Source organism: Pogonomyrmex barbatus, unplaced genomic scaffold (assembly GCF_055798465.1).
Source record: "Pogonomyrmex barbatus isolate J1 unplaced genomic scaffold, ASM5579846v1 scaffold1, whole genome shotgun sequence".
Classification (NCBI taxonomy): Eukaryota; Metazoa; Arthropoda; class Insecta; order Hymenoptera; family Formicidae; genus Pogonomyrmex; species Pogonomyrmex barbatus.
In genome coordinates, this window is record NW_028297098.1 from 21,279,277 (window position 1) to 21,303,813 (window position 24,537).

General features: G+C 36.7%; 1 protein-coding gene and 1 long non-coding RNA gene across 5 annotated transcripts in view; one reads left to right on the forward strand and one right to left on the reverse strand.

Moving 5' to 3' along the window:
• The window catches only part of bsk (mitogen-activated protein kinase dJNK), a 144,599-nt gene that overhangs the window by 25,114 nt on the left and 94,948 nt on the right, over nt 1–24,537 (forward strand). Inside the window, exon 1 of one of the 2 annotated variants that reach the window (XM_089085393.1) lies at nt 16,423–16,810. The exons of the other annotated variant lie outside the window; for it this stretch is intronic. The gene's annotated coding sequence lies outside the window, so the exon portion shown is untranslated. Of the gene's footprint in view, nt 1–16,422; nt 16,811–24,537 lie in introns of those variants that run through there. 2 annotated transcript variants of the gene reach the window in all.
• Nucleotides 8,902–15,702, reverse strand: LOC148938234 (uncharacterized). 3 transcript variants are annotated; one of them, XR_016141421.1, is made up of 4 exons: nt 15,563–15,699; nt 13,111–13,180; nt 12,196–12,588; nt 8,902–11,900 (listed from the first exon to the last, which is right to left on the reverse strand). It is a non-coding gene; the product is annotated as an uncharacterized LOC148938234 (long non-coding RNA). The 3 variants fall into 3 exon arrangements; XR_016141420.1 differs by having other exon boundaries at nt 13,111–13,208; nt 15,563–15,691; XR_016141419.1 differs by lacking the exon at nt 13,111–13,180 and having other exon boundaries at nt 15,563–15,702.

Consider the following 24,537-nt stretch of genomic DNA (forward strand, 5'->3'; position numbering starts at 1 on the left):
AAGGGGGAGGCTGAGACCGGGCGGAATAATCTCGCGCGCGCGCGCGCTCTCCTCGTGCTTCGTATCAGTCTTTCAATTTTCCGCGAGTGCCGTACACACATCCGGCATGCGTCTTGCCTGTGGCAAACAGAGTCTCATCTCAATCCTACAATTGTGATTCATCGGTCTTACTACGGAGAGTAACGACGGAAATGCGTTTCGATTATTGCAGTCTATTCCTTATTGTTTGTGAATTTTGAGATAGGAAACACGCTTGTTTCAGTTATTAAAACGTTATTAAACGTGCCGTGTCGATTAATTAAAATTAATTTATTTACGAAGTATAACAATATGTGATATAATTTATAATATAATGCGCAATATAGTATAATATCGAAGAAGTAAAATATTCGTTTATTAAAATTAAACATTAATACTTTATTAATTCTTATTAAAATATGCATGCGACGGATGATAATTTATTAAAATTAGAAGTAAATAATTTATTGAAATAACTATTTAATTGACGTATAATAGCTGTTTGTTAAAATTTTAATCGACATGATTTAACGATTTCAATATTTTTTAATGATTTTATATATAATGTTCATTAATGCGTACATTTGGCAGTAACAATATATAAAATTGACAAATTTATATTTCTAATTTCTGCAAAATTCTTATGTAAATAGATAAAATTTTCTCTTTATACCTAAAAGTAAGATAGAAGCAAAGTGGAATTTAATTAATTGGAGCAAGCTAAAAATAAAAAGTAATTGCATATATCCTTCTTTTCTTTTAGACCTATTGTTCTATTGTTCTATTGTCAGATATTAAACAGAAAATTTCTTATTAAAAATAAAAATTATTCTAATATATTATTAAAAATAAATGTTTAATTTTCATAAAGTGCTTTTACAAGAAACATTATAAGAACAACTTGCGATTATAATAAAACGGACATTTATACATCTGCTCAGAGTGAAATGAAAATATAGAATGCGAGTGACAGAATAATTCATGTCTGGCCATGAATACGCCTTGATCACTCACGCATTAAATCAGTTCGCGCGATTGTCTCCTTCCGCTTTCAGGAACGAGTTTTGTGATCTAGCGTAATAAACAATATCAGATAATAATGTAAGTCGCATGACTGAACTCGAGACTCGAGTACGCGCGATATTTGCGAGTACAACGCGGGAGGAAGCGCTCGTTGCGATCGTCGTTGCGACGACGTTGCAACCGGCATGTATCCCGTTAACGGACGTTTGTGTATGCGTGCATGTAAAAGCTACACACTCTGAGGATGATCCGGTGGTCGCGAGCCAGGCTGCGGTACTCTGCGGCAATGCGCGTCGCCATCTTGGTTTATCGATCTTGTTGCCTACCCTTCGCCTACCCTTGTCCTCTTCAGTCGCCACGATTCTCTCCCCGTTGTTCGTTCACCCTCTCTCCTTTCCATGCAATCCTCTTTCTTTTCTGCCTTTCCTTCTCTCTTTCCTTCGTTCAACCCCCGCCGCACGCTTCTCTTCCGCTTTTGTTCCGGCCGGCTTTTTGTTCTCGCGTGCGCGCGGATGAGCATCGTTAACGTCTTCTCCTGTGCCATATTCGTCAAATTCTTGTTTGTGAAAATTCTACGTGCGTTTGGTATCCAACAATAGGAATGTCATTCAGCGAAAAAGAATGGCTATTATTTTTTATATGGAAAGTAAGATTGTTAAGAACTTGCCTGAAGAAACTGTGTGCGTGGATAAATTTAATAATATTAAATATCTGTCTTTCGTGAATATCTGACAGTAAAAATTTGACATTTAAAAGTATTGTTGAAGTTAAAGTTTCATTCTTAAAATTCAGTTTGCTAAAAGCTATTACAGTTTTCAATTGCTTGCTACTTAAAAATCGTTTGCGTCTCTACTTCAGAACAATGATCAGTCTTCTTAGCATGGATCTATAGTTCAGAGGAAATGTACTTCTGAGTTGTAATGTATAAACCGATAGAAATACCATTTGTTCCAGTCTTTTTTTCAAGAATCATTTTACCAAAGTTAAATGACGAAGATTAAAATTTATCCTTTATTTTATTTTACGATTGAATTATTTCAAATTTAATTTTTGAATATAAAAAAATTTAATACTTCAAAAAATTTAATATTTAGATAAAATATAATATTTTTATTATAGCAAAATGTTTAATAACGTATTGTTTAAATTTGGCTCTCTAATTGCTCAAATTTTAAAAATTTTATTTCCGCTTTTTAAATTAATTATGTCCAAGTTTTAGACAGATATTTCGCTTATTTCTTCCTTTATTAGTATTCCGTATCATCAGCTTTCAGCTAAAGAGAAGACAAGCGTTCGGACCCCTTCGCGCACAGGCTCGTCTTTCCAACGTTGTTTGCGATTCAAGTCATGCACATCGCGTGCGCTTCATTAATTAATAAACACCCCCTCGTCAGCGCAGAGCGCACCCCGGAAGAACCGCTCAGCCGAAGACACCCTCTCGCGTGCACTCGTTCGCAGTTAATTGTCATGGCGGTGCACCGCAAGATGAACGCGAAACTTAATAATAAAGTCCCATTGATCCTGATTCACGATCCTTATGAAGCGATCCTTGAGAAAGCTCGGCAAGAACAAGCGACCAATCAGGCAAATTCGCGGCTTTCACGGCAAAAACAAATAGGTCGAAACTCTCGAAACACCGTCTTTTACGATTAAGAAGCGATGGAAAAGTCCGCGCGGAAAAGAACTTTATAATTTAATTCTAGTTCAACGTGTGATACAAAATTTGAAATAAATAAATGAGAAAGTTTATTATTCTTCCTTATATTTGGTGTAGCATGTTGCGACAAATATTCTTAACTAAGTTAGGAAACTTACTGCTGTACAGATAATATTTTACGATTTACGCGTAACACGATTATCGCTATGATAAGAATTAGCGAGGTAAACTTTTTCTGTCACGGATGGAATTTCTCTCAGAGGTGGAATGGACGAGAAGGATTCTGTGAGATAGTGCAAGGCCCTTTGTCGAGGACTGCTCACATGACTACAAGGGACCGTAATAACGATGACTAGTGACTGTTATTCATAACGCGATAACGACCTCGTACGTTTCGAACCATCCGCGCAATTACGCGAACACCTACGAGCGAAGCTTGATACAAATTACCTAGGGCGACTCGTACCTGCGTAGTTTCCGTAATCGTGAGCGATGGACATACCTAATTGGCGGATTAGGTTGACGTATAGGACACGCCAAGTCCGTCTTACAAACTGACATTCGATACAGATGTCGACTCAAGAGAAAATAATACCCTGGATTCTTTGGAAGCTGCATATTTGTTGAAATCTTATTCCATGAATTTTTTTTTTGTAGAATATAACATATAATTTTTATTCTTCGTGATTGTACATATATCTATAGTTATATATATTTATTATTTTGATTCTTTCATTCTTTTACAAGTTTGAGTTTTTCTCTCATGGGAAAATGATCCAGATGTCTTGGCTCGACAAGTAGCTGTTTCAAGCATTGATTTAAATTTCTAGAAAAATTGAAAGAGGACACACGCCTGAAGAGAGTTTCACGCTAGGTAAACGTGGCATAAATCGAGAGCCGGACCGAGAGATTCGAGCTTCGACCAAGCTCCATGTAACTCGGTAAGCTTCTTATTGTCAACATCAGACGATTCGATCCGCTCGGGTCTGGTTGGGTTTGGACTTTGAACCAGCCAAGAGACATAGGAATACTCGCGACACTTTCATATCTAGTATTTTCCATTTGACAATAGCATGTAAATACTGATGTTGACATTGAGAATCAGATATGACATGTAAATATGGGCAAAGAAATATTTTATATTTGATATTACAAAGACAACTTATATAAAGAAAGCTTTAATAAAAACTCAGACTTGTAACTCAGATTTATATTTTATATTTGTTATTAAATTATACATTTTTTATATTATTTTTAAATTATCTTTTTTTTATATGCTTTCTACGTCTCTTGATCTATTTCGCTTAACATGAATTTATTATATGGAAGAAATATGTTTGAAAAATTATGTTTTTTTAGCATATTTTTTTGATAGATAAAATTAAGTTAAATATAAATTAAACTTTAGAAAAATATTGTTAATAAGTTTTTATAATAATATACTTCAAAATTACAATAACAGGATAATAATAGGGTGAGTTTATAATTGTTGGATTACATTTTCCAAGTCATTCTCTCAAAAACTATGCTTTTGACGAGGTCCTCCTTTGGTATTCATCTTCTCGATTGATATCGCCATGCTTGAAGGGTTTCATACCAGATATCATTCATAATCGTGATACGACAGGCTCGCTTTTGCCAGGCGTGAGTCTGCTGTTCAGTTTCGGGGTTGCGATTTCCGCCAGGCGAGAAACTTGCTTACTAGTCTAGGCCGGTCAAATTGGTAGACCCTCGATGGTAGACCCCCCCGAGGACTACCAGGGGAGCGAATACCAAAGCGTAGTCGTCCGACAGAACGACGGGAGAGAAAGGGGCCCTGCGTAAGGAATCCACCATGGCATCCACCACATCTCACAGTTAATGCGTGTCGACGCGACAGGGATCGTTAGCCACGGTATGCCAGACAATAATAAACAGCAGCCTACTACTGCCGCCGTCCATGGTTGAGTGTTAGTATCGCACCATAATGACTGGCAGGTGATTCGTGTAATCGCGATGCTTGCGCTCTTTGCGCCAAAAAAAAAAAAAAAACGAACGAGATTCGCAGGGAGTCATTGGCCGAGCGTAATAACAAAATCCTGCTCTCATATTCGGGATAATTGGAGAAATTGCAATAACAGTGAGCATGTGTACGGTTACACGTGTTAATTGAGTTTGCAGTTTGAGACAATTTTCATGAATGAGACTCGATGTCTTCTTGTTTTTGATTCTGAGCATTATTATTTGACAAAATAATAAAAATTATTTAACGAAATAATTTTTTTCGTGTGTAACAATGGAAATGCAAAAGTTTAAACTGAATTATAATTATGAAGAGTGAAAGTTTAATTTAATTTTCTTTGAAGATTCGAGATAAAATAAGAACGAATACAATTTTTAGATAACAAATTAATTTATTTTCAAAATATTGAAAAAATATAGTTTGCAAATAATTTATGTTATTTTCTATTTCTGTTCACCATTTTCAGTGTTTTGAGAAGTAGGACTATTATAACAAGTGTGTAATTTAGGATGGCCTAATTTCCCGCGTTTTCCAGTGTTTCCCCGGTGTTTCCCATGATGAGTAATCTAATTGGAAGCGGGTGAAACCGATCAACGTGATAGTCGCTTCTCGTATAATCGAGATCGCACTAATTTGAGGCGCCTCACGTTCGTCCGGCCGCAGCTTGTCGGTTCGCCACTCTGATCGGATTACCTGCGAGACTACCTGTCGGTTATAACAAATGTATAGGATGTCTCAGATGAACCACTTTTTCTTTTAACGATTAAATGCTATGCGTTTAATTAAAAATTCTAGTAAAAGGCGTTTAATAATTATTAAGTTTTAAATGATGTAAATTAATTAAATTTGTCAACAAAATGTAAATATTTAATTAAAACTAAATGAACGAATTAAAATGAATTATTGGCGAAGTGCTGCTAATCCGGTAATTGCATGATAGATGATAGCATATCATGATAAAATGATAAATCTTTAACAATAAAATTTTATTTTATTTCAATAATATGCAACTAAATTTGTCAGTGTTGTGATATTATTTACACGATATTTATTACTGAAAGAAATTGATAAAATAACAAAGTTCTCGCCAATTTTTTCCGATAGCAGATAATTTTTATACGTAAATCTTTTCAGGTGCTACAATCTCGATTTTGCTTAAAAGTATACCGATAACCATGATAACCGTGATATAAAGGATGTCGTGAGATATGTATTTTGATTTCTAGTATCGTGGCACAGATTATTATGGCGAGTTGTGAATATTTCATTCGTGCTAACCGCAAGATCGAGAAGGTAACATAAACGTCATAACTGTCAAGTGTAATTTCCACCTTGACGTGTGTTTAATCTGTTCTAATTTGGCAGATGAGGGACAATTCGCTAAAGACACTAGGTCCAGAAGGGTTTTGACATACTTACATTAAACATTAAAGTTGAAATCCTTACAGAAATTCTATTCTTAGCATGAAATATGATCGATCAAATCTTTTACATTATTAAGAAACTTTATCCAACCTCGCTAGAAAGTTTTTTAAAGAATGAAAGAGGAAAATTTAATGTAAATTTATGTTAGATGAGTCCATATTCGCCGCGTTTAAAAAAAAAAAATTTTTTAAATTTAATCTTTTGAAATATCTTTTGAAATAGAATTTAATAAGTAGATTTTGAGAGTTAATTTTTGTTAATTTTATATTTGTTATACTTATGTTTAGCTTTATAATTAAATCAATTTTATTTTTATCTTTTACAGTTTTTATTTTTATTTACTTAATAATGTAAGATTCAAAGTATCTTATCGCGAATATACGATTGTAGAGCGTTCTGCAATATTCGTACTTTAATAGTAGTAAATTTTAGGAAATTGATTTTCTCAATTAACTGAGTAACATAGTCGGCTGATCTTCAATTAAAATATAATATTAATAAAATACTAAAATGCGAAATTTTAAAATGCGAAATTTTATTTTATGTATATTTATTTTATATATGTTATACCTTTGATATACCTTTTGAGTTCTATATGGCTAAAAACATTGATCGCGTTACTTGATACAAAGCGATTCAGACAAATGCCTTCTATAAGATATCCTGTACTGTATTGGAATAAAGTTCGTAATGGGCTTACTATACTATATATTATAGTATCCAGAACATAGTACATGGTTCAACGATACCGGAAGGGATTCGAAATGGTTACTTGTTCCGGTTACTTGTTCCGCACAGGAACTTCCGTAAAGACAACCATGATATATTCAGGAAGAGCTTCTCTAGTGATTCCGACTGGACTAGCCATTCAAAGTCTATTGTCCTCGTAATCTCGTTTGTATGCTCACGCTCGTCACTTGTGCGAGCTGTGTCACCGTTCCGCCCACGGCATTTCTGGCCGGTCAGATTCTCTCTCTTTCTCTTTGGACTCACTTTGTGTTAAATATGTGTGTGTGTGTGTGTGTGTGTGTGTGTGTGTGTGTGTGTGTGTGTGTGTGTATGCGTGTATGTGCGCGCGCGCGCGTGTGTGTGAGAGAGAGTGTGGTGAGAGAGAGAGAGAGAGAGAGAGAGAGAGAGAGAGAGAGAGAGAGAGAGAGAGAGAGAGAGAGAGTGTGTGTGTGTGTGTATGTGTGTGATTTGACGTCACACATCCCTGACGCACGCTCAGCGAAGTGCGAAGTGTCGCCGGCACTACGTTTGAAGAATTAAAGCGGATGTCGCATGCGATAGCCAATCGATAAAGATATTCCTGGTCCTCGTGACTTTATGATTTGACATTCGGACGTGTAGGGGAAAATAGCAAGCGATAAAAGGTAAAAGAGAAACGAAAAGATTATCGCTTACGCTAATCCTAACTCTTGACTGGATACAGAATCTAGAATTGACGTAAAGTAATAATAATGATAATTGCTGGAAATAAATCCTAAATTGCGGAGCATAATTATTTGTTCTCGTTACATCTCTTTTCGATGAATGGTGGAAAAATTTAATCAATTTGTTATTTGTACGTTGTTCCCGTTAGTTTTATCTTCGTAAGAAAATTGGAGTCCTTTTTTGCGATCAGAAAGGCCTCGCAAATTTACATTTTGGAGTATGCCTGATAAAGTGATGCCTTCTTTTCAACACGGAATATTGATTTCACGATTTCATATCCTGGATTCTAATCTCGCCGTATTTCCGTTTATCCTGTATTTACCCGTGGTATCGTGGGGCACACGAACGAGCGCGGAATAACAAGGTGGGTGGAGTAGAGGAGCGTTTCCTTTCGTTAAAGTAGGAAATCTCGCGTGGTCCAACGTGGATCGTGAGAAACGGTCTGTGGGCGTTTCTCGTAGGCCCACTCGTACGCGTGTCTCGTTAATTCGCCCATCTAATGATACGGAACCTCCATGCCATTATTAGATAATCCGTTAATAGCGCGGAACGCCGGCAGTGATCGCAGTGATGCCTTCAAAAAATCTTTTCACGACGCCGAGCACGAAGATAAATATATTTTTCATATCTTAATAAAGAATTGCATATCTTACTCTTATAATATAACTCATACTAAATTTATAAACCTTCTCATATAGCTATCAATTATATAATTTATAGATGAGTTATATTTAAATTATTTTTAATTTAATCATATTACTTTCTATAAAGTTTGGAATATATTTTGTCTAATATCTTTATTTAATAACTTTTATATATAGAAATTTAAGCGAGAGATTATATAAATTAATTAAGTAGAAATTATTTGAAATACAGCTAATTTAAATACGATTAATTATAGTTATAATGATTTGTAATAAAAATTAATATAATTAATACACTTTTATAAATATGTAAATGCAAGGATACCAGGCGGTACCAATCGATTTTTATTCGTTCGATACTGGCGTCGCTTTTGAATTCAGAGTATTTAAAAATTTATGAAGCATTATTGGCAAAGTGTCCAAGGACTGGTACTTGGTAAGTGTATATCGAGCAGTGGAGTTTCCAATCGGCATTAATCCCATAAATTCTACGACAGGGACTACAAGCCCCGGCCATACAACATGTAATTGGTTTCTCGCGCAGCTGGGATTCTCCGCGAGCAAATGGCCTGTTTCATGGTTAGGTACGGACGATGACCGTGGAAACATGCCGCGAGAACATCTCGATACGAGTGTCGGATGATTACAGATATTTGACGTGGTTATATCGGTCGCGATAATTTTATATATAAGCCTAAAGGCTTGATGAAAAGAAAAAAAGGAGTGTTAAAAATGAGAATATTGAGAGATAAATTCGCTCAAATTTCCATCCGCTTTGCGAAACGGAGCAAAGCGAAGATAAGACTCTTTGATTTGTTCCCTTGTTATAAATATCTTCATAAGAAATCGAGGGTACCGTTGGCTCTGAAGAATTGAACTGTATTAACAAAAAAAAAAAAATTTAATTTCTTTTTTTGTTTTGTAAAATATTTTTCTGAGAAATTTTAATATAATCCACAAGTGATAATGATTTTGAACGTTAATCCGGCGATTTGCTCTGTTCTACCGATCTCGTCCGACAGCATTTATAATGCCTAATTTAATTATATGTAATTGTGCACGGGTCACAACCCCCACCACTACACCCACCACATCATTATTATCGTTCCCGGTAACGTGGTACGGCTACTTCGGCTGGCGTTGGAAAGGGTGGAAACGCGGCTCAAAGGGGTTATTTTAGGAGTTGGTAGGTGGCCGTCCGATGGAACGTCCGCGCTTCTCTTTCTCTCTCTCTCTCTCTCTCTCTCCCCCTCTCCCCCGACTATCCGCTTCCATTCTTTACACTGAAACTGCCGTTGCTCTCTATCGCGGATGTCGGGTTGACACACGTGGAATCGTGAAGCAGTGTTCATCGAGTAAATAGATCGGACATTTTTCGGTCATCGGACTAATATTACTGTGTAAAGGGAAAAGCTATAGACATATCGAACTGCATGTGAATTATTCATTAAACTGTACTTGAAAATTTTATGAGGTTTTGAAGGCTAAAACGATTAGATTAGATTCTAATTTCCATATATTACTTTATGAAATATTATTTTATTAATAGAGTATTATATAATATGAATATAATATATAATATTCACTTGTTAAATGAAATTAAACAGACATTATTTTTGTTCGGACAATCGAAATTTCATTATATAAGTTAAATAATATGTGCAATAATAGGACAGGAAAGATTCGATCATAAGAGATTAAGTTCGAGAATATACTCTTATGGATTGTGAGATTCTGAAAGAGAAGAGACAGATCGGAAATTGAACGAATGCTTAGGCGATCTTGTCGCGATTCGTGTTTATTTGAAGTCCGCAAGAACTCTGTGCTCAAGCGAGAGCAATGACGACGTCATTTCACATTTCGAGATATTCGCTATGGTGCCATAAACGATCCCTATAAAGTTGTATCTGCGATATATCTAGGATACACATTTTAGGTATACATATATGTGGAGAAAAATATAAATACAGGTCGATACATAACCTGCAGAAACTGTCGGCGATACAATCGATCGTCATAAATCGCCGATCCGGCACTTTATATTTGCACTCTCTATATTTTTGCGACATTTTAAAAACATTTATTGTCCATGCGCTTTGACAAACATTGAGAGTATGCTCAATGACATTTTTTGATTTTCTTAAAGGCTTTGATCCTTTTCTTATCGCTAGCAATTTAATAACTAGACATTGAAAATTGATAACTGGAACTAACTTTTGAGCGCGATTAATAAATCTGTTGTATTTACAATATAAATTAGATATAACTGATATGAAATCTAATCAATAACTAGTTTCGTTATTATGCATAGATTTTAAAAAAATTGATGAATCATCAGAAGATATTAATTTAAAAAGTATAGAGAGAGAGACGAGAGAACTTTAAAAATTATTAAATATTAAACATTTATAATAAATTATGAGATTATGAGAAATGTAATGTATTTTCATTCGTTCGAATTTCAGTACCTCTTGAACAGGTCTTGATCGTTATTTACCTTTATGCTTCCTCGGTAAACCAGCTACCGTAATTCTGTGTAAGCTTCTCCATCGAGGAAATTTCATAAAGAATCGCATCCGCTCGCGCACGCGAAAGAATTTCCGTGAAAAACGATAACCAAAATTGCATTTCTGATTCGTCGAGGATACTTTCAGGAGTGCCGTTGCAGGGAGCAGCTTCTTTCAGCGCGATTTAGCTACGAGGAAGAGGGGATGGGATGAACATCTCGAGGATTAAATTCCATCCTTCTCTCTCCTCCTCGCTTTCGTTTTCTCTCTCGTCCGTCGTGGCAAATCGACATTTACGCGTTGGAAAAGCGCAAACTCATCGTCGGCGAGCTCAAAGGCGACGACGTCTTTCTAGGATGATTCCTGCGAAATGCATCGCGTTTGTTGCGCTTAATTAACTTTAATTAATCCACACCGCCCGGGGGATTCCGTATCTCGCCGAGATTAAGAGTAGCGAGATTAACATACCGGCGGCTTGGCAATCTGTCGTGCGTTTCTCATGAGTAAATGAATGTGTACGTTTACGTGGAACTTATGTTTGAAGAACTGACTTTCTCCAAGATATGTTTGGACAGGCCAAAAATTCTTCTACTCTGTCAGTCGGATTTGATTAATATATATATTTATATTATATTTAAACATATCGTAATAAGCATGCATTTTAAATATTGCTAATTAACATATCACTGACCAGAAGGTAATATTAAATAAACTTTATAACTTATAACTTTATTTAATATTATATTATTAAAGATAAATACATTTTTTATGAAAATTATTTTTCTTAGAGGAAACGCAATCTAAATTTATAATTAATTCTATTCTTTTTGGTATTTTGGTATTTTCTTGTTTGCTGCATAAAAGTAGCTTTTAGGTATATAATTTTTAGAAATTCTATATATTTACAACCGTGGACGATCTAATTATGGGGAAGTCAGTAAATAGCTAGATCGCCGTTAAATTCGCAACTTCGTATCACGTGTACTCACGCGTAACGCAAGCACGTGTATATGCACGTGTGTCGTATCGCAACAGATCTCGTAAGCTGATTACGAGGATATATCGCCGTAGCAGGTCGGGTCGATTTTCTGGTTCGATACTTCTTCCTCTCGGCTGAGCCGGTCGTCTTAAGAGCTCGTCGTCCGCGTCGATCTTGGTTCTTCATTTGCCGCTTCGTTGAAGATCCGCTTCTGAAAATACGGTCGCGTGGAAATTACTAACAAGCGATAGTCGGCGATCGATAGTAAGCGGATTTAAGTTTATCGTGGTCCAAAACTGTAACGGAATTGATACAGTTCGTCCACAGTTTTTCACCGAATAATAAATTACAGAATAATAAATTACCACATCCAAGCGCAGCGGAGTATTTATTTTTTATATTAGAATACGAATCTCTTAAATTATATCTCAATTTATATGATATTTAATTTTTTAATTTTAATTATTTGTACATTTTTTAAGTTGGTATAATTTCTTTCGGCTTACGTTATTCGAGGGTAAATGCAGCCGCGACAGATTCAGAGAATAACCGATGGAGTGTTGGTGCCACTGTCGTCGAGCGATTTCGGAGTTCAATTTTGACTTGTGCCACTTTCAAAATGGCTATTTCGTCTAAACGAAGAGCTATTCTTGCTGCCGCATTTGCGAGCCGCGAGGCACCCATTGCCACCGGGCATGCTCGACGTAAAGTGTAAATCGCACGTGCAATGAGTTGCGGCAATCGATTGCGCGGATGTAGAACATGCTCCAATTTGCGCGAGAATTGCACATGTAAGCCGGGGTCTTGTGACAGTTTACGGTCTGTTTCGGGATGAGAAACGTGGTTGTTGATATTCCAATAATTGTCCTATACTTTGAACATATTTATAATTTTTCCATCTAAAACAAAGAGGTACAAGATTTACGATATGAAGAGAGAAAGAAATTTAAAAACGATTGTATTACGATTTTGTTATATAATTATAATTTAAATTTCTTTTTCGGATGTCTTCTCTTAGACTAGAGTTACTTCATTATTAAATACATTAAATGTAATGTAACGTATAAATTACATTGTTATAAAAAGAAAAATAAAACAAATACAAGAAAATTACTACAAAAGGTATAATATGATTAAATAAAAATTGTAAATAGCTTGGCGACGTGGTCCAGGTATATTTGCTTTATTTGCACATGCGAGAAAACGGTGGAGGAATCAAAAGAATGCTAGACACAATACGAACGAAGAAAATGATCCGGAGGAGGAAAAAAAACGAGAGAAAGGGAAATGTATTCAAATCGTTATTTTTATCTCGTCGCAATGGGAGAGTGGTATGTATGTATTCCTTTTCTAGAATACGCAAATCTTACGTATGTCGTATTCTGTGATCGTGCGAAAACTTTGCAATATGAAAGACGCACCTGCGCGCATAGAGGGTGTTCCAACAGCGTCGAAATATTTCGATCACGGATCTTACAGGGAAATTGGGCTCTAGAAATTGGAATCAGGAAATTGGGATCTGAAATTTTTTTAATCAAATTTGAATCATATACATATACACACACACATACGTATACACTTTAGCAGCTTTTATTTTATTATTTTTATTATCTTTTATTATATATTTATCTTTTATTTATATGCATAATAGAAATGACTTAAAAAGACAAATGTCTTAAAACATTTGTAGGCATTTCTATTATGCATATAAATAAAAGATAAATATTTTTTAATCTTTTTATTAAAAGATAAATATTATTTACTTTCGTAAACACGAAAGGTGAAATAATGTAAGTAAATGGGAAGAATGATCTTCCTTCTTTCAGAAACGTCGAAAAGTTTTTACTTTTATAATTCATTAGGTTTCATTTTATTATACCCAACATAGACTTCCTCCGAGAATGGTTTCTGATGTTAGAGTATGGTTTATGACTGATACTTTACTTTGCAAGTCTATTAGGAAATTCCAGAAAAAGTATTTGCATCTTTTTTTTCTTCTTTATATTATATATGGACAATTGTCTGCATATTATAAAAGATCAGACAATACATAAAATTTTTAATGAAGAATTATGTGTATATTCTTTATATATATATATATATATATATATATATATATATATATATATATACAAATAAAGAAATGTTTTATTATCTAATACGCAGATTTGATTTTTGATGCTACATTAAATTAAATTTATTTAAAAGATTAAATCAAAACTAGTGTACTACAAAAAATTTAGCAATTATGCTTTACGTTTCTTGTTTTGCTAGAAAAATGTAAAATGAATTTTATAAATTTCTCTTTTAATTGAAAAAAATTTATATTTTATTATACTTATTTATTATTGGAATTATTTCCAAATATATTTTTCTCAAAAGAATATTTTTTTCCTGTATTGTATAGAGGTTACTATTTGCACAATTTAAAAGATCAGATAAAATTTTGTATCTTGATTACTCGATCATATAGATTATTTTATAAATATATTTTAGATGTTTTATTTAGAAAAAAATTAAACCGAGATAAATTAGAAAATACTTCTTTTTCTGCGATATAAAAGATGCAATAATTAAATTTAAGTTTCGTAATAATTAATTCAGAAAATGTTTTAATTTACTGCGATATTATATAATAATATACGATATTATATAATAATAACTGAAATTATCTAAGAATTATCTTTGAATTCACCAAGTCAAAAGTAGTCTGATACTTTTAGGCCATTTTGTATTACTACATGAAACACGTGTTTCGCCGTTGTGCGTGGGAAACCATGTGCTCTGTTTTCCTGTAGAGTTTTCCGACAAATTCGATAAGGTCGCGTTGAAAGGTTCGAAAGTCGATTTTTATTCTTCGCCGACGCATACGCAAATATTTGCATAAAATATTTACGAGATCAGCTGGCATATACGTGCATACAGCGAGTACATGCGTGTGTATATGGCGTATGCATCTGCGAGATAAATAAATAAGAGCGCCGACGCGCGTCGCGTCACGTTACACGTCACGTTTCTACGTCTTCGCGATATTTTTACCAATCTGTAATTCGGCAGGAATGCGATCGTCGCGAATCGTATTGGACGTTGGGCGATGCGTGATAACATAAGACGCATGTTTATTTTTAGCAGACGTATTCCATTGTCATTTCCCATCGTCGCACTGTCGACGACGAGGAGTAACGGGGCTACCGGGCGAACAACGGGAGCATCGAGCATTCATTCGTTATCAATCCCTTATATCAATTCCTTATCACACATGTATCGAGTTTGCTGGGACTAAAAAAATAAAAAAGAAAGATGGGAATGGAGTACTTTGTGAATAACTCGAGACGTAAATGCAACGAAATGCAAACTTTTTTCAAATAAAAATCTCTCTTATTTTAGCGGAATGAAAGATTAATTGGAGAAAAATATACATTAGGTGGAAATAATATTTGCACATTCTATTCCGCTGAGACAATATTTTGCGATAATAAAAGGAAAAATATTGCTAGATTAGTCAAAGTCCCATTTTTTGTTTTTCAAACGACTATTCTTTTTAATTATACGTTTACGCACACGCGTAAAATTATGGCAAAAGAAAAAGCTGCAAAATTATATATATATATATATATATATATATATATATATATTACACGTTACAATAATTTATTACAATGATTATCAAAATTGTTATACATAGAAGTTATCCGGATATTTTCCAATTCCATTGTAAACATTAGGCAAAAAGCGATTATCCGGAAAATGTCTCGCGCAACGAAATTATGCGAAAGAAAGACACAATAAGGTGCGCGTAATGAAATCTGAAGGCCTAAGTTGGCGCGGAAGTGAAAATCATAGAAAACGGAGTTAACGCGCTTCGAAGGATACCGCGGCTTGTTCCCGAGGTTGCTCTCCTCGTCGGAGGGACAGCTGGTGGTGGTGGTGGTGGCGGCGGCAATGGCGGTGGTAATGGTGATAGTGGCGACGGCGGTGGTGTGGCTGTCGTTCGCGTAGGAGTGGCAAGAGGAAGGGGGAGCGGGCCGCGCGCGCACGCGTCAGCCTCCGATGCTCCGACTCCCCTGATCCGTTCAGTCTTGCGCGACCCTTCACGTGTGTCGTGTCTCTCCCTCCGTTCGGATCGGTGTCACTTCGATTCTTGCGTCACTTTCCCGCCCGCCTGTGCCTCTCCCCTTCGTCCAGCCGCCGATTTTCCGCCCGGCGACCGTACAACTCGCGTTCGCCATTTCGTCGGAGCGAAGGGTGCGATGATCGTAGTCGATCCCGAATCACGTGCGTAGATGTGCACATGTCACACGCGGAGACAGGAAGTGAAGCGAGCGAATCGCGTGCTCTCTGGACCACGTGGCGCCACGACTGGTGTGTGTCTCAAGAATTTTCCCGCGCGCTCTCCTTCCGCGCGACGGTTTTGCATCGCGACGCTCCGATCGGATAGTGAAGTTCACGACGCGGCACGGTACACGTGGTGTGTAATTGCACAAAAATTTTATACTACATTGGACGATTTAAAACTCGAACCTTGTTCGGAAAGATCGTAGAATTTTTTTAACACGTTCCACAATTAAGAATATTCAATCAAACCTGCGGGAGGTCGCAGATTTGCGTAAAAAGAAATCACACGGTGCAAAATTGAGTCCAATCTCCTGCACGTCCGAATCCGCTGGTACGCACACGAAATATGCACACAGTGCATGCTGCAGTCATCGCAGTGATCGCATGTGATTCTACCCGACGAAGATAAAATTCGCGGAACATGGGTGATAAAAATCAGTGAGGTGTTTGTGCGCGCGCGTGAGCAAATAAGAGATAGGTGTAATCACGGTAGGGAAAAAGACACACGTCTTTTTTGCGTGAACGGATTCTCGTCGTCCGTGTGTTTTCTCCGCTTTTCTCGCGCGGATTCTCTCCCTCTCCTCGTGCCTGTCTCTGCGTCCCTCTCTCTTTCGCTCCGCTCGGGCCGCGAGGCCTGACGAGTGCGAGCCCTCTACTACTGCGCCGCGGACTGCGCTCGCCGCTCGCGTTGTAACCTGCCTGCCTCCTCGCTCGCCCGTCCTGCAACCCCTGTCGACTCGTGCCGCCACCCCCGCGAGAGACCGTCGCGGGATCGATATTTACGAGGTAAGATGGCTCGTCGCTTCTCCCTACGTGACTTTCGGCCACGCCGGTGCGAGCGTCATGTCCACATTCAAATTTCTCCTCTCAACGATCTACTCTTCTTCTTTGCGCAAAATTCTTCTGGTAGAATATGTAAATATCATCTTCGTATCTACTTTGTATCTCTTTTTTCGATCAATCCCTTTATTTGCTGAAAAAGATTGCGAGATAAATTTTACTGACTTTTTCCTCCTTGGGAAATATATCATCTCGGTGTTTTACTTGACGCTAATGATTGCTTTTGCATGAGATTACGATTATGTAACTGTTGATGAATTACGTAAGCATATACGTTTTGCGTAGTTTGGAATTCCATATGAATATCGTTAAATCGAATTGCGTTGTTATGTCGCGCCGAGTGCGATTGCGATTTCGACGATTTTGTATGGAAATTGTGGCGAATATTTGTGTTTTTTCACTCATTCAAAATTCAACGCGTTTTAAATTATGCGTCCAAGCTTTTCGTGAGAATTTTTCATATAGATTTTTTTATATAACAGAATTTTATATTCTGTGTTTTATGTAGAAATATAGGTTCTTTTTCCTTTTTTCTCTTATGTTTTTTATGATAATAGAACATACGATTTTTTGTGGTTTTATTTAATTGTATTTCTCTCAGCATGAAGACCTAAATGTACAGTGAAAATAGGTCTACCACATAAACAACATTAATCTCGAAGCTCGCATAACAATCCTCTGCGTATTTTTTCTAATAATAGACACTCTCAATAATCGATCGCAGTGACTGAATTTCGTTAGTTTGTCCATTTAAAATTTTAAAATAAGTTTTTTTTACTCTCTATGTATGTTCCCAATGTTTTTCTCTATCAAGACATCACGAAAGATGAAAATATTTTATAATGAAATGATGATTATTGTCAAATATCTTATTCAGTCGAAAATTATGCGAATAAATGATAACAAATAATACATAAAGTTAATTTCAATAGTTAACATGTATTTTAAACCAACCTAAATGATTAACAAGTGCAATAAATATAAAATTGGATATAATAATTAAAAAATATACAAGAAAGAAATTTCCAATATTATTTCTGTTGATGTTTACGATACGATGTTTTTAATACGGAGAATTTCAACGTTACTAATAAAAATATTTATATCGCTGAGAGTAAAGATTATCAGTTTCGCTTTTGCTTGCCTGTGCATTATTTTGCAAAATAGGATTTAAGCCTTTACGGTCATCGGCGCGTCGAGTAATGGCACGCGCGAAAACTTAGTTTAGTTACAAAGTAGCACCGCGTGAAAATGCGGATACGTAAATAAAGGATGTTACGTAATTCCTCCGTGTTCGCGAGCGAGGTCGGCTCTCGAGAGTATGCTCGCGCGGTAAATATACCTACTAATGCAAAAGCGAACCGATGCAAACGAGTCCGTGCGTGTTACCCGCTCTCTTTTGGCAGCGATTTACGCGGAGTTTACGTATTTGATCGTAAAGACGCATAAACAGTTCTGGAATCTGACCAGAAATCGCCGGCCGCGTGCCGAGCCAATGAATCCGCTTGCGAATTCACGATAATGGAAGCGCGAATCGCGAGATGAAATTGCCCGTTTTACCGTAAAAGAGCAAATTCGCAATGAATATTCAAATAGATATCGATACACACTGCGCAATATTGCGGTATTAGTGATCCCCAACATTGCATTGCGATTTACATTATTGAAGACTTAAATGTAATGACGGAGAAATTCTTCAGAAGTTCTCGAGAAAATTCATTTTGAAGTTAAAGAATTAAATCTGTATCTTGATAAGAAAACTTGAAAAATTCCAAGTTTCCATTCATTATTCTAAAATAATATTGAAAATTAAGGAAATATTAAAATATGATAATATTATTAATTTTCTTGCGGTACCTTTTTATACAGCTTTCAAGAATTATTTTTAAATTGCAAGTTTGAAAAATTAAAAAGGAAATTTCTGACTGAAAGGTCAATATTTTAGGCGATAGGTATTATATTTTGCCAATGAGCGTGTGCTGTTTAAATATGAAATGGTACCTATAAATTCCTGAGATAGGCTGGTTAATTATTGAAAATGATATTTCTATCAAGTATATAGAGACACGTAAGTTTATATATTCTACGCCCCATCCCATTTGGGAACTAATCAACGCGAATTATTAGCGATTCTCAGGTCAATAACGGGCAGTCATTTCGCGAGGCGTAATGCAGGTAATTACTTGACCAGCGAATGCATCCCCCAGCTTGGGGTCGTTAGTCGCATTCCTGGCATTCCGACGTGTGCAACGTATGCGCGTGACAATATAACGCACGTCGTGCGAGAAATCCGCCGAGAGATCCGTCTTGATCCGCCGAGATTTAGCCCGCTGACACTCCGCTTAATCTCGATCTAGCTGTGATCCTTCCTGTTACTTTCAAATTTCAGACATTCGCGACGAAGTCGCGTCCGTTTCCAACAGTGAAGTCGACTTATTTATGGTCGACTTATTTATTCATTGAGTGACAAGGATTCCTTATTTCCGCTTACACAGACCGAAATAAGAGATTCTTATTTGAGAAAGTAACGATGCTGTGTGGCAAATGAATGTGTGTGGCTTCAACTTCGGGAGCGTTTATGCTTTCATACGAAAGTAATCACCGTTCTTTTTTCAGTTAGGCTCGCTTTGAAAGAAAATGCGCGACTTTCGACGGGATACCCCTGTGCGTGCGCGAAAAAGGCGATCGTTAATGTGTTTACTTTGAAAGCAGGTCCAAACGGGCTCTCCCTTTCTTTATTCCGCTTACGTAATATCCCAGGGAGCCTTCTCGGGATTCGGGCTAAGGAGTGCACTATGGAAACGAAAACTACTTGTAAAGCAGCAATTCTCAAACATCCCTCGAGCGTTTTTGACCGGATATTTTTACGCAAAGCAGCTGAAGTTTATACCCAGAGCTTTATACTACTGTTTAAGAAACAATAGCAAAGAAAGTTCAAAAGAAGGAATATAATTGTCATAATTAAAAAAAAAAAAATAGTAACAGATTAATACAAATGCCAATTGTCGGTTTTTTAAAAAAAAAATCTTCAAGATATTTTTGACAGTTAATTTTATACGCGAGTGTGTTTAATAAAAATTTATCGTGCTTATAATTTCTCATTTCTCGATCTATCTGAAACATATCTATTCCTTCCCCCTCCATATCGTTGTATATTGACTTCTCCCCTCGACTATGTACACCCTAAAAGTTTGTCAACGTCGCGCCAGCCCTTTGCTCCGACGAAATGTCACGTGATCGAAATGTCAGCAATACTCTTGGCGTTGTTGAGAGTGACTGAGGATATCTAGGGACAACCGGACCTTGCTCGTCCAAAATTTCTTAGTTATGGGGATGAATATGCACTAAAATATCGATACAGAATGTTATTCTATCGAATTTAACTCAATTTTATCAATCATTAAGAAGCAAGTTTGGATTTATAATTAAATACTAATTTATTGTTTTATTTCAGAATTTGTTGTTTTCACATATTAATAGGAAATTGTTTATTAAAATTGATTTATTCTAATATCCGCATTAGAGAGTTGAAAAAAGGAATACATACGAAAAGTTACTGTTATAGCTCTAAAATATTACAAATCGATATCGAAACTACTTGGTAATTATGGATGCTTTGATATGAAATATAACTACACAAGAATTAAAATGATTAAAAGTAAGAAGTTAGCAATAACATCTTGATATCGGAAAGTTCTTTGAATTAATTATTCCTCAAGTATCCTTATCTCAAATTTATCACTATAAAATTTCTTACTTTTCCATATTAATAGGAAATTAAAACCTGCTATTATACTAATATCCACGTTGATAGAAAAAAAAATAGAAAAATATATTGGGAAATTTATTACATTCAATCACTTTAAAATATCGCAAATAAATACTAGAGATCATCCCATTCGACAAGTTCGTAATAAAATAAAAGCGAGATAATAGATCTCTACATTTTAAAAAAAGTGTAATGTGAATATCCATTATTCTCATTAGTTATCTCGCTCGAAAACCACATTGGGATGCCGTCATTAGGAAGCCGTGTCTCAAGATGCCGATGAAATCATCCGCTCCTTGTACCTGCATTATGTCCGCAGTCGCCGCGTCTCTCCCGTAGCCTGTAGCAATTACGAATGCCTTTGCGAAATTTCACGTATCTCGCACGATCTTCCGAGCAAAGGCGAGCGTTTTCTTCGTGGCAGCCGAACAATTTCGCAACCGCCTAACCGCCGCGTTCTACGAGCGTGCTTATTCTCGGCTACCACTCGAGGTGGTATTTCTCGCGCTGGTCCTCCGTTAGATCTGTCCGCAGTTAATAATGGCACGACTGTTTGATTTAACGGCGTCATTAGGGACCGCGCCTCTGTCTCTCTCTCTCTCTCTCTCTCTCTCTCTCTCTCTCTCTCTCTCACGCGCGCGCGCTTCTCTCTCTACTGTGTATCGCCAAGCCGCTTTCTTCGGTGGGCCTTAAGGACCGCGACGCCATCGTCCACGGCTATTAGCTTTTGCCGCTCTCCTCGAGTAATTGGCCGTATTAAATTTAATAATCCACCGGCCGCTGGGCGAGCCTAACCGCTTCCTATTTCGCGCTCTGGTAATCGGTTAGGCGGGTATTCCGAGTAAGCGAGAATAATTCACGAGCGTGAAGTCTCTCCTCATCTCTCGAGCGAAGACGAGAAGCGAGAAATCAGGGAGGATTAGGGAGCGGCTTTTGGAGAAGTTCGAGAAGAGGTAATATGCAAATCCGTTTCAGAGAGTGTGTCACATCTCTGTGAGCTCTCTGTGCGTATCCTGGATTTTAACTGATGTAAATGAATGCGAGACCACATTTGCTGTGTGTGAATTTTTAATACGGTAATGTAATGTCGATTTAACGTATGCGACGGGGTTGCAGAGTTGTTAGAAAGAGTAGAGTGAAAATGATGCGCATAGAGATATGATGTTATCTCGTAAAAAAAACATTTATTTGAAAGTGGTTCGTATATATATATATATATATATATAGAGAGAGAGAGAGAGAGAGAGAGAGAGAGAGAGATTTCAGGATTATTTTCCCAAAAATAAATTGTTCCTGCTTTTCATGTAGAGCGATACATGAAAATTTTTAAAATTAAATTGTAATTTTCATCAAATATGTATGAAATTTCAGAGTTGTTAAAAGAGACAGATAAAATATAATATTAATATGAATGTACCATTTTATGAAAAAAATAATTTTGTGTATAATAAATAGGATTCAAATCTCTAAAAAAGAGCTCGTGTCAACATACACATGCGATTAATATAAATTACATCACACGGCGTCACACTTGACAATTCAACGCATGAGATATTTGCAAGTTCGTGAATTTTTTAAAATATACCATATCAATTGTAATGTTAATGACGCGTGTAAATATAATCCAACAAGGATGTCACGTGTATGTGTATGTGTGCGTGCGTGTGTGTGTGTGTGTGTGTGTGTGTGTGTGTGTGTGTGTGTGTGTGTGTGTGTGTGTGTGTGTGTGTGTGCGTGAAAAGATGATGAGCTATTTCGGGGATTTAGGATTCCTGAATCTACCGGAAATCCGTTGACTGCTAAGCAGCGCGTGCAACAACGAGGATATTAGCGATTCGTATCGGGGGCGTAATCGGTCGCCGTATCTGACGTTGATTAATGCGACGGCGCGCTCGTACGAAATTGTTAAATCGCGCAGATCGCGCGTCCCGCGTCGCTCCCGCAATAGCTCGCGCCTAATTGCGCGTGATTTCGCCACGCCGCGAGCGCGGACACGCGCGGTTACAGTTGACCACGTAACACGCTTGAGAATTATGCGCGCACGTCCAGACATACGGTCAACACGTTCGCCTTCGTCTCACCGAGTATTACTCCGCGTCACTTTAGATCTCTTCGGAGAGCCTCAGGCTCGGTTGCACCCCCGACGTTGACTGACGTCGATCTATTCATTCTTAATAAATCAATCCTGCTTAGGAGGCTAAACGAGTACAGTAGATATAATATTTTTTTTTCGAGTAGCAGAAAGTACTCACACGATAGAAACTAGATAAGGATTCATTACATTTTGATTAAAAAAAAAGTATGAAAAAAGTTTGAGATAATCTTTTTTAAAAAAAATAATATATTTTGAAATATTTTTAATCTCTTGTATCGCGATGTACGGATGATTTTACCCAACCGAGTAATTTTTATTTTATTTATTTGGCTATTTTTTTTTAAGTATTTTTGACGTCGATTCATTAATTATAATCTAACAGCGAGTAGTTTTTAAATCTTTCATAAAATATGGATAATTTAAAAAGTTAAAGAGGATGTTGTTAAAGAGGATATAAGTGTTGTGTATAAATAATGTTCAATTAGTAATTTTCAAATTGTGCAATAAATAAGATGTCATCATAGATAACGGCATTGTAACTATGTCGGTGAGGTGGATTTGCGTTAGCGGCTGAGAATTTTCCGGTTTGGAATTATGAGCGCACTCGTCGAGACGTATCGATCAGTTGTTAATTTAGTTTCGAGAGCCTCGAGATGAAAATTTTAGCTCGTGCTGGTGTAACTGATTAAAACGCCGATTAATTCGCGTCGTGTCTTTCGTAGAGGGGATCGGTTTTCGGCAAATTCGATCTCGTGGATTCAATCGAACCGCATGTGTATTTGTTCGCGCTATGCCGATTAGCGCACCGAGAGTCGACGGTTAATTAATTTTCATTCCTGGAGATAGCGCCTTCCGTATCGGACAGTCGTAGATGTCTCGGCCTGTTAATTAAACGGCGGTCGTCGGGTGTAAAAATAAGATTGTTTTGGCTACGGTGAACGTTTTATCACTCCGCGCCTTCGTATTTTCCAACGCAGACGACATTGTTGGTCTTTTGCAACAGCACGCAGACCGTCGCTTTTACTTTTATCTACAATATTTTTCTATTTTAATAATTTGCTTTATTCGATGTTATATTTATTATATAAAATTATGAAAATGTTTATTTATAAATGTTGAAAAACTTAAATTAAATTTTTATATTTCACTACATTAAATATTTTCGTAACGAAAATATTGCGATGACAACATAATTTCTTTTAAATTAGGGAAATTTGATGCTTACAAAGTTATTTACCGCATCGTTAAAATTTATCTACTGATATGCCATTATTCCACACAGTTTCTATCCCATTAAATCCCATTAAAATATTATTACGTAATGTAATCCAGCATAATAACTAAAGCATATATCTTGAGTTTCCGATATAAATCTCTGGCAAACGCGAACTAATCTGAATTAATCTTAGATTACGCTTCACAGATCTACTGTTTACTGCAACGTAACTTAGAATGGCAACTAAATCGTACATCAGTTGCGTAATGTAATCTTACGCCAAATCCGGAATAATCTAAGCGTCTCGACGTTCAGTCAACATCTCTATAAAGTCGGCACGTGTGACGAGAAAATTATATGTGTGTGGAAGGAGAATCGTTTTTATCCACCCCCTTGCGCGCAAGGGAGTTAATAATTTTGCTGTGGCACTACCCTTGCACGACATTAGTTTTGCGACGGAAGCGGATTACGTGAGCGGATTACTTTCTCTCTCTCTCTCTCTCTCTCTCTCTCTCTCTCTCTCTCTCTCGTCGGCGACTAAATGTCCGAGCTGCGTATCTCTTCTCGGGCAGATGGTGGGCGAGGCTGCGTTT